At 38.1% G+C, this 10,008-nt stretch overlaps 1 protein-coding gene across 1 annotated transcript in view; it reads right to left on the bottom strand.

Annotated features, from left to right (window-relative positions):
- PRTG (protogenin) overlaps positions 1 to 10,008 on the bottom strand; it is a gene marked incomplete at its 5' end in the record, with an annotated part of 48,431 nt that overhangs the window by 26,231 nt on the left and 12,192 nt on the right. The window lies entirely within an intron of this gene.

Below are 10,008 nucleotides of genomic sequence, written 5' to 3'. Positions count from 1 at the left end.
CTCTGCCGATCACAGCCCATGCATACCTGTCTACGCTATTTGGATAACACACAAAGACTTAATACATCCAAGCCACCCCTGAGCAAAGTTTTCCAGTACAAATTAACTGCCTACTAGTGCTACAGCTACGGGTTTTCCAAGGCAAGTGGTTGTCACCGAGGCAAAAACTGATGGAAAACTAAGACAAATTAGATAAAGGCAGGTGACAAGCAGTAAGAAGGCGACCAAAAGACATGAATAGAGAAAAAAGGTGAGGTTAAGTCAATATTAAGAGTTAACATGAAAATAAAAATTAATACAAAGGACTAATACAGTAAGAGGTATGCTTCTCCACAGGAGAAGTGCTGGACTAGACTAAGACTAGGCTAAGTGGATCAGGAAGCCAGAAGATACCGTACTTTTCTCCCAGCAGTTTCTATATACACATGCAAATACAGACACATAGATACAGAGCTAGGCAACAGGCTGTGAGCGCATCCCTCCCTGCATCTTAAATATACAAAGAAGAAAGTGGGGAATTGATGGGTAAATAGACACAAGGCACAGCAGTGCAACATCTACCCATCTGCCTCTCTTCCCCCATATACGCAGTCCTACCCTATGCTTCTAAACATGTCCAGTTCAACTGCCTTAAAAAAAAGCCCTGGGATCTGATATACAGACCACATTTTCAAGACTTATTTGCATACAATATTTTATATCTCCTTTGTCTGAATATACAAATGTGTCAGTTGAACAAAGACCCACAGCATGCACAACTAGATGTACACAAGAGGCAGAAAACTCAAGTCTAACTGATCTACCAAACAGGATCAAGAATGTATTTCCCTGTCCCAGCTTCTACAAACATGTACAGTAACAAGTATTTTTGTTTTGTAATGATAATCAGCTTGAGTTGGGGCACAATATTCAGCTACAATAATGGTAAAAAAAACTGAGAAAGTGAATATAAATGCTGAAATACACTTTTTATGCAAAACGTATTTCTACTAAACTTTTTTAGTAGAAAAAAATCTTCCAGGTTTGGAAGAGAAGTTTCACAGCAAGAGCTGCTTCTTCCAACACAAGATTGTGTTTTTTCCCCACTTCCCGCATACCCTCTCTTCATTTGCCACAAAAGTGTGACTCCAGGCAGCCTGAAAAAAAAGACCCATTGACTTTTCCATAATTGCATCTTTTCCCAAAATAGAAAAGTGCTTCTACTAGCAATAATGCCATCATGGCAAATATATAACCAAGGTGTTACTCAAGGCAGGAAATCTACCAGAAAATATACTAGCTTAGTTTTAGAAGTGCATTTACATATGACTAACACAGAATTTGCAAAGAGCCCCTACTATTACCTTTCCCATACAACTAACACGAGTGGTAACATGACCCAAAAAAAGTTAATAAAAAAAACTCAGGGTAAATTAAGTTAACATTTTGATCACAACATCTGGATAGTTGTTTAACAAAGGAAGAAAATAATTAAATAAGGGGGGGGGGGGGGGGGCGGCAGGAATTAAGAAATGTAACTAGCCCTGTACAGCAAATGTTTTCTTCTGTCCACTCTGAAGTCTCTTTCATGTGCTAATGGTGGCATTTTTTTAAACTCTTCCCCTTTGACTTACTCAGACCTTTAAGGACCTCACACATCTAATGGTTCCTCACATTCACCAAGAACAATCAAGAGAGGTCTGGGGGTTGACATGCAGTATGATTAATGGACAATGTTGATTTAATTTCCTATAACAGGAGTTTTCTCTAAGCTTTCTCCAAGGAGCAGTTTCTTCGCAATCCAGGACTTAAGTATTTTACTAATGAAGTCCAATAAATAGCAAATTAAATAATGCTGTCTCCCAGGGACAAATCCTCTCATTTCAGGAAAGAAAGAGAAAGAAAAAAACAAACCACTACTGTATTTAAATTTTGGTTTAAATCTAAAAAAGGTTCTATAGCGGGAATGTACATGGTTGTTGGGGCGGGGGGTGTTTGGTTTGACTTACTTGTTGTTTTGTTTAAGAAACTTGAGCAATTATCTAGTCATTCCTGCCATGGTTAACTGCTTGCTCTTTTTTCTCTTTAAAGAGGGGTACACACTGGTACACACTTAACTTGATTTCCACTTCCAAGAAATTAATCTTTATTTATTGGTCACTTTTACATTATAGCTATTAAAATGTATACTGTTACATATTGTAATTGTAATATTGTATGTATTATACTACAATATATGTAATATTACGATACTTAGAAACATTTCAAAAGCAATTTTGAGAATTTTTATTATTATTTATTCACAGCTTTCTTGATGTAAAGAGTGATCAATATGTCCTTTTCATGAAGCAAATTTTAACCCTCAGCTCCAGCAAATGAACAATGAAACACTATTTGCATACATCCTAACTGTTACTCAATCAACATGACACAATTTCCCAACTGAATTCCCCCACAGGTTTAGCTTTAAACAGTGGAATTTCTACCCTGAGAACACAGAGCAGCAGAAAGCATTTCCTGCAAGATTCTAATCGCTTTCCCACCACTGAAAATTTACCTTTAAATACTTTGATGCTGACACATTTTACTTTACTATAGGCTGGCAAGTTATCTTGCCAGAGTGCAAAAAATCTCCCCGTCCTATTTCCAAGGCTTTGCAGCACCTTTGATTCCAGTTCTTCGAGTTGTGACATAATTAGTCTGATGTCCTGAGAGAAAAAACTGCCTCAGTTATGAGGGACAGCTGATAGAGACAGGAAGTCTCTCAAAAATAGGCAACGACCCTCCACGCCACTGGAGTGGGCCCATGGAACATAATCTCTCCTGTTGCCTCAGTAAAGCCTGTATCTTTAGATTTTTACCTTTAAAATTGCTACAAGCCATTGTCCCATGAAATAATTAAACTGCCCTCATCCTGACAGCTCCCACTATCTCTTTAAAGAGCCAGGCTTAACTGGTCTTAGTACTCTATTTTGTTTTTTGAAGTACAGTACACTCAATCTTTATTCTGCACTTGGGTATCTCCTCCCTCACCGTGTCCTTCCCCTTTAAAAAGCCACTAGCTTGGGAAGTTGAAATTAATTACTGCAAAAGTCAAGGCATGTTTAAATGAGGATGTCAGGACTATCCACCCAGATAAATGGGTTCAAACCAGAACAGTTCAGAAAGCATGTTTAAGTTACATAAAAATATATTAGGCAATCCTTCCAACACACAATCTACGTGTTTCTGAAAGATCTTACCTAAGAAAGCAATAATGCATCTTTCTGACCCAAGATTAAGTGCTTAGCATGCAGACAAATTAATAGTCTTCCATAAGGTTTAGAGCCATTTCATGACTCTGTAGTTAATTTAAAGACAGCCTAGAGATTCCTCTTAGTGTCTGTCATATGTAACATTTTAATCAACACCAAAACCAGGTATGCTGCTAATGCAGATGTTACAGATCTCAGTATTCCAGCGCCTACTGAACTTAATTACTGGCTAAATCAGTAACCTATTGAGAGGCTTGATGATGTAATTTAAAATTGACAAATACATTAAACATTAATTAAAGCTTTCCATTACAAATGAACTGTATAAAAATAATATTTACTTTCAAAAAAAAAAAAAACAAAAACATGGGCAGAAGTAACTGATGTGAATTAAAAAAGAACTGATAAATCCAATTTCTTTGATTGAGGCAAAGTTAAATGCTGTCAGAAAGAATATATGACAAAGTAATCTTTTTTTTAAAGAACTAAAATTGAAGTGCAAATATGCAAGTAGGATACAAATCTTCAATATTGCACAGAGCAAAAGAAATAATTGCAGAACTACACACAAAGGAAGGTACTACATTTTTACAGATGTGGCACTTGAACTGCATAATAAGTATGCAGCATTAGCAGCTGATAGATAACTGGCCTGTCCTGAGCAAATCTGCTCAGAACAAGTTGATATTTATCTAAGATTCCAGTCAATCATGTGTAAGAGTGCTTAAATAAAGCTGAGCCAAAGGCACGGTTGTTGTAATGGATGCCATGCCAATAAGCTCCAACAAAGGACCACATAGTTAAACACAAGCTTCAGTTTTGCTCAGTTGGAATTCAATTTACAACCTGAGTGAATCAATTTTTCATCTGAACAGAGCAGTATAGCATTTTTCTTCCATAAGGGAGGCATGAACCAAGCAGGTGAGTCTGCGAATCAGTTTGTCTGGTCACTTCATGACAGTGTGTTTGCACTATGCAACCTCCTGATACTGCCCAATCACTTGTCCTGGTACACATCAAGCTGCACATGGACCAACAAGTACAGAATCAGAAACACTGCATAAGACAGAGGTTTCATTCCTTCCCTGCCTCTGCCACCCAACCTAGTTGTTACACAAGCAAGAACAGTAAAACTGAATCTAAAAGGACCTCTCTGCTACAAAGGTATCTAGAGAAATTACTAGCACTGACATACATTTGAAACAAAACATGATGTGACAGTTTGTAAATTCCGACAACAAAACAGAACAAAAAAATCAGTTTGATCTCTATTTACACTTACAGCCTGTAAAATGCAATATGGTTCCTTGTATATAAGAGGCAAAAGCCTGTCAAAGCAGCATTTGCTTTAATATTTTGCAGGTAAAAAAAAGTTACAGGGTAATTAAGCCCCCTCTCTTCTCTCTTTTAATCTATAAGGGTCTCTCCCCCTCCTCTTTTAAACTCTGAAAGAAAAAAAAACAAGGAAAAAAATTATATGCACATATGCCATGTCTGCATTTGGAAGACAGGCTCGTTTAGAGTGGTGACAGGTCTGCCTTTCATGATTATGAAGGAATGTGTGTCTCATTGTTTATTGACATGTAGTAGAAGCACACTATCATACCAGGCCTAGGCAAGGGCTCAGGTTTGTTAAGTACAAACATACATAAACTCCATGTCTGCGAAAGACAGAGAGGTCACAGCTAGCTGAGGAAGAGGTTGGTTTTAAACATGCCCAGTCTACTTCTAGGGTTTCTGGTTTATAACTGTGCAATATGGCCAATTCCTCCTCCCCTCTCCCAGCAAATCCTTTATGTTTTAGCTGATAAGTAGTAGTAGCAAGCCTGCCTACACACAATCAGGAGAATTGACAGATAAGAGGTTTAGTTTAAGGATGTAATCAGTGTGAGTAAACACTAGACTGACCTAGCTGTAAACAGTGGAAATAAATGATAATATTTGTCCTGGTCACCTACTGAGCTATTAGACACTTTCCACTATGTAACCATGTAAATATAATGGCTACAGTATATACAGCATACAGTGCTATCATTTGGTTTTCCAAGCAAAAAAACTAAGCTTTTAGTTGATCTTTATTAAGAACTAAAGTAATTTTTTCTGATTTTTTGTTTTAAACAGAGCTGTAGTTTCCTCAAATCAACATTTCCTTAACTGTGAATGTCTGATCTGATATAAAATACCTCAGGCAGAAATAAAGTATATCTGTAATACTAGATTATGTTTTATTGAATGCCATTTGAGAACAGTTAATTATGAAATAAATAAAAAAATTTAAGTGTTGAGGGAGAAGACCTGTGTCTTTCATGAAACTGTAGGAATGCCTGGCTCCTTGATTTGTATGGGAATCCCAAGCTAAATTTCCACAGCAACTTATAACCAAAAAGCAGTATCAAATCCTACATATGCAATTTTGGATACCCCAGAATTTTCAGATGCAACTATGTAAGACTACATTTTGACACCAATAAAACTTGGGATAAAACTGAAATTATAGCCCTAGCAATCAGAAATAACTAAATTAACACATATAACGCTCTTCAGTATTCCTTCTGAATATTACAGCATTTGCAGTTCTTAATGAGAAAGATAACTATAACTTTGACAGCATTGACAAGTTTTTTAAATTTACATTTTCCTAGCATATCCACTTGCAATACGGTGCAAACAAAACCACTGTGTCATATCTGACCATCATATCAACTGCTTTACAAAACTTCATAAGCACTTTTACAGAATTATTACAAGGGACACTTGGGTGACATGCATCAGGCAGTTTAATTGGAGAAATTCTTTGCATTGACTCTTCTTACACACCTTTATTCAATTTTTATAAACTGTAGAATCACCTTGTCATCTTTGCTGCCCTGGACTAAAGCTTAGCTGTAATCATGGCTGTAAAGCGATATAAATAGATCCAGGGGAGATTAAACAACTGAAGGCCATGTCTCTGGGGGAATGCTAAGCGTAGTAGATAGTTGACTAATCCTTCAGCACAAGCCCTTTTTTCAGAGAGTGCCATGCAGGGTCACAAAACGTGTCTTTGTGTCATTTAGACTGTGACAAATTCTTCACTTGGAAATCTTGTTCAAGTCAAGGAGGGCAGGGAAATGCACTCCCCTTTATTTCTCCTCTCTGCAACTGGAAAAAGATAGGACATACAAAAGCTTTCAGGCAGGGAAGTTCTTCTGATTAAGACCAAGGTTTTGGGAGTAAATCGCACAAATGGGTCTGACAATCTAATTATTTTTCCAAAAGAACTAGACTGGGGCAGGGGAAAATGCCACTCGGTAATGTAAAACTGGAGTACCAAGGAAAAGCAGCAGGGGCTTGTGAGGCCCCTCATGTTAAACAGCTTAGATGACCCCAGTCAGCATAGAAGCAGCTTCCCCAGAGAGCAAGCTTGCAGTGTCTCCAAGCCTCAGAGGAATCACTAACCAATTTTTAAAAAATTTTTCCATTTCAAGGTCAAATCACTTGGCAGTTTCTGCGCACTGCCTTCCAGCCTGCAAGAGTCCCAAGCCCTGGGTAGCCAGGGGTGCTCCTGGGGGCTGCAGCTCCCAGAGCAGGACACTCCACTCTGCAGGCTCTCCTGGGGAGGGGCCTTCACCAGAGAAAGGCCAAGGTATGTGGGCTCCCACGCTCAAGGCGTTTTCACCAAAGCTAACAGACCAGTTTTTCCATCCCCTAAGGTGTCTGCCTGAAAATGGTTATTTACTGCGATATCATCTTGTATGCAACAGAAACAAAAGAGCACCTAAGGTGTGCACATCTCTGCCACAACCTGTTTGCCTCAGGGTTTCATGTGCATTTCCCGAGATCCTAGGTTAGCCTTGTCACCAAAGTGCAACTTTGTGAAATCCTCACCGTAACTACCATCACTCAAGGTGGTACAAGTCCCAGACAGCAACTACGGAAGGATGAATTAGCAGAGTAAGTTCCTGTTTCCTCCCTCCCTTCAAGTATAGAAGGCATTAGTGGCACAAGAATGGTTGCATTCCTCCATCACCAGTGGCATTCATTTAATTAATTACTAGAATGATAGGAACTGAAAAATAAAGAAAAAGTTCACAGAGGGAGACTTCCAGGCAGCTTGAAGAACAGTGTTCTTGTGTTAAAGCATCAGAATTGGTCACGCTTTCTAGAGTTTGTTAACAAAGAAGCTGGATTTGATTTTATTCACCCGACATGTAGGTTCCAGGATAAGATTCCCATCAGCGTTACACCCTAGTTATTAAGAGTTCCTGGCTCCAATAAACTAGATAGGCTTAAAATGGGTTCTTCTGAGTCACTGCCTTTCTTCTATAGGTTCTACCTTTCCATCAGTCATACAGCTGCAAATCCAGCGAGCTGTGAGAGGCCAAACAGTCCACCTAGCACAGTAGCGAGTACCAATAACACTGAGGCAGAGATGCATATGCACATGCTTAAAATACTCTTTGAAAAAAATAATTTCAAGACACTTACAGGGGGAGATGAGCTTCTCTGGACAGTCCCTTTGTTTTAACTTTCAAGCTTTGCCAATCCCTCTCCTGTTGCACAGCAAGAATGTTCCCAAACAAACTCTTCCACCAACAAAGCTCAGTTCTGAACACACATACTCTGAAACGTTACAGACACAGGACTACACCAGCAGACTCAAAGTCTTACAATGAAAGATTTCTGTTAGGGAAAACTTTCTAGAGCAGGAGGAAGCAAAGGAGGAATTAAAAATAGAGGCAAAAATGCATGGTATGCACCCAAGGGTCTGCTCCTGTGGCAAATTCAAGTGATAATGGAATTTTACACTGGACTAGGAAACGATCTGCTATTGAAAAATAAATGCCAAGACCTTTAACACAAACAAATGTCTCTGTGAAACTGTGGATATTTATTTTGAGAATGGCAGCCCTGACTCTGATCAGATCATTTAGTTCTATTTACATGGTGACTATCATGCTAAATAATCCAGTTTAGAAATACACAAAGTAACTGGGTAGACCTACACTGGTCTAGGAAGCACCTAATACTATTATAGCATATTCTTCCAAAATAGGAATAACCTTTTCTTCCAAAATAGGAATAACCTTTTCTTTTGACCATTTTATCCAACATATATGAAACCAAAAATCTTAACAAGACACCTTTCCCCTCCAGGTTTCACACTTGCAGTATTCTACTAATTCCTGTAGCTCATAATAAGGACATTTATTTTAAAGAGGCTGTCAATAAATCAGTAGTTTAGCGTCCTCAGGAGAGGCAAATGGATGACAGAACACTAGTCCTCAAAGCCTCTGTCCAGTTCATGAAGATTCAGTTTACCATAGTCACAAAACCTAGAACAGTGGCTTGCCTTGTTTTATCTCAAATTCTACCAGGTAGGACCACTTACTAATAAGTAATATTTTAAATTTGAAATGCATAAATAAAATAAGCTGGTCCAAATGATTTAGATTATTCACAAGAAATAAAAGCAAATCAGTCTCTTCTTAATGTGTGGATGCTGCTACAGTCTTTGTGTAATTACATGTAATTTTACCTGCTGTATTCTCCACATGTGCAGCTGCCACAGGCAGAAGAAGCTTGACCGAGTACTGTTTTCTATGAAACAATTTAGCATGCACAAGCATTTCAAACAGGCAGCTTCTCAATGGGCAAATACAGTAGTCAGACAGGCACTGTCACTGTGAGAAGTCTGTGTGAACTTTCCAGGCTTCAACATATGTAATCATCTTGGCAGTGGAAAATCATGACCTAATCAAATTTCCTGTGCCAAGCTGAATCTTTTGTAGCTGTAGCAGTTACTGCCTTTTCCCATAAATGCTACAAAGCAAACAAAAATAAGAAACCAAAGCAAAGAAACTTACGCAGGAAAACTTCACATATTTGATATATATTTCAAATACCTCAATACCTACTGAAGTTTTTTAAAAAAAAATTCTTCGGTGGATCTAACCTGTGGCAGCATAAATTACGCATAGGTGAAAAATATAAATTATGCCAATAAGATTACATGGAATGTATCCTGTTTTGGTTGCCGTATTTAGATACTTAGAATTATGATAAGGAATGAACACTCAAGACATCAGGTGCACCATGACTGAATGGTTAACTCAAGCACATGAACTCTTCCATGCTCACACTTCTTGTAATTCAATTAGCAATATGAGCATGTGAAAGTTTTAACATCCCAAACTCACTTTGCTTTTGTTTTCTCCTCTGTCTACATGCTTACTGGAAAGAAAAAACAATAAACACACACACATAACATACATTCTAACATAATTCTATAAAACAATATTTTAATCTGAGGAGGATTAGTATACTGAGAAAATCCATATGATGTCAATAAATTTGCATGTGTGTGAAATTACTACTTTGTAACTCCATAATGAGAAGACCAAAAAACTGCATTTATGTCCTAGGACACACAGACACCACACCTTGTTAACCCACTGCTCTTTTGTCTCACAGCTCTGTTAAACAGTCAGCTGCTTCCAGATGCTCTGGCTAGAAATTGTCACAGATGGCCAGTTGTTCAGTTAACAGACCAGAATGCTCTCCTCAAATCTCCCCTAAAACTGTATCTCAACTGTATGCAGCAGATGAGAATATCTGAGCATGGTCAAGAGGCTGTCTGACATAGTTAAGACTGCAGGTCAGTTTTGATAATCTAGTCAAAATTAATTCTCCACACTACCCTTCAGTAAACTATCTCAACACACTTCAAACACTGAGTGTCAAGTCCTATATAGCTTTTGCTGATTACATTATAGATCACATCTTTTTATGAAAG

The sequence above is a fragment of the Phaethon lepturus genome, unplaced genomic scaffold (assembly GCF_000687285.1).
Source record: "Phaethon lepturus isolate BGI_N335 unplaced genomic scaffold, ASM68728v1 scaffold39680, whole genome shotgun sequence".
Lineage (NCBI taxonomy): Eukaryota > Metazoa > Chordata > Aves > Phaethontiformes > Phaethontidae > Phaethon > Phaethon lepturus.
This window is presented reverse-complemented; position numbering and strand designations above follow the sequence as displayed.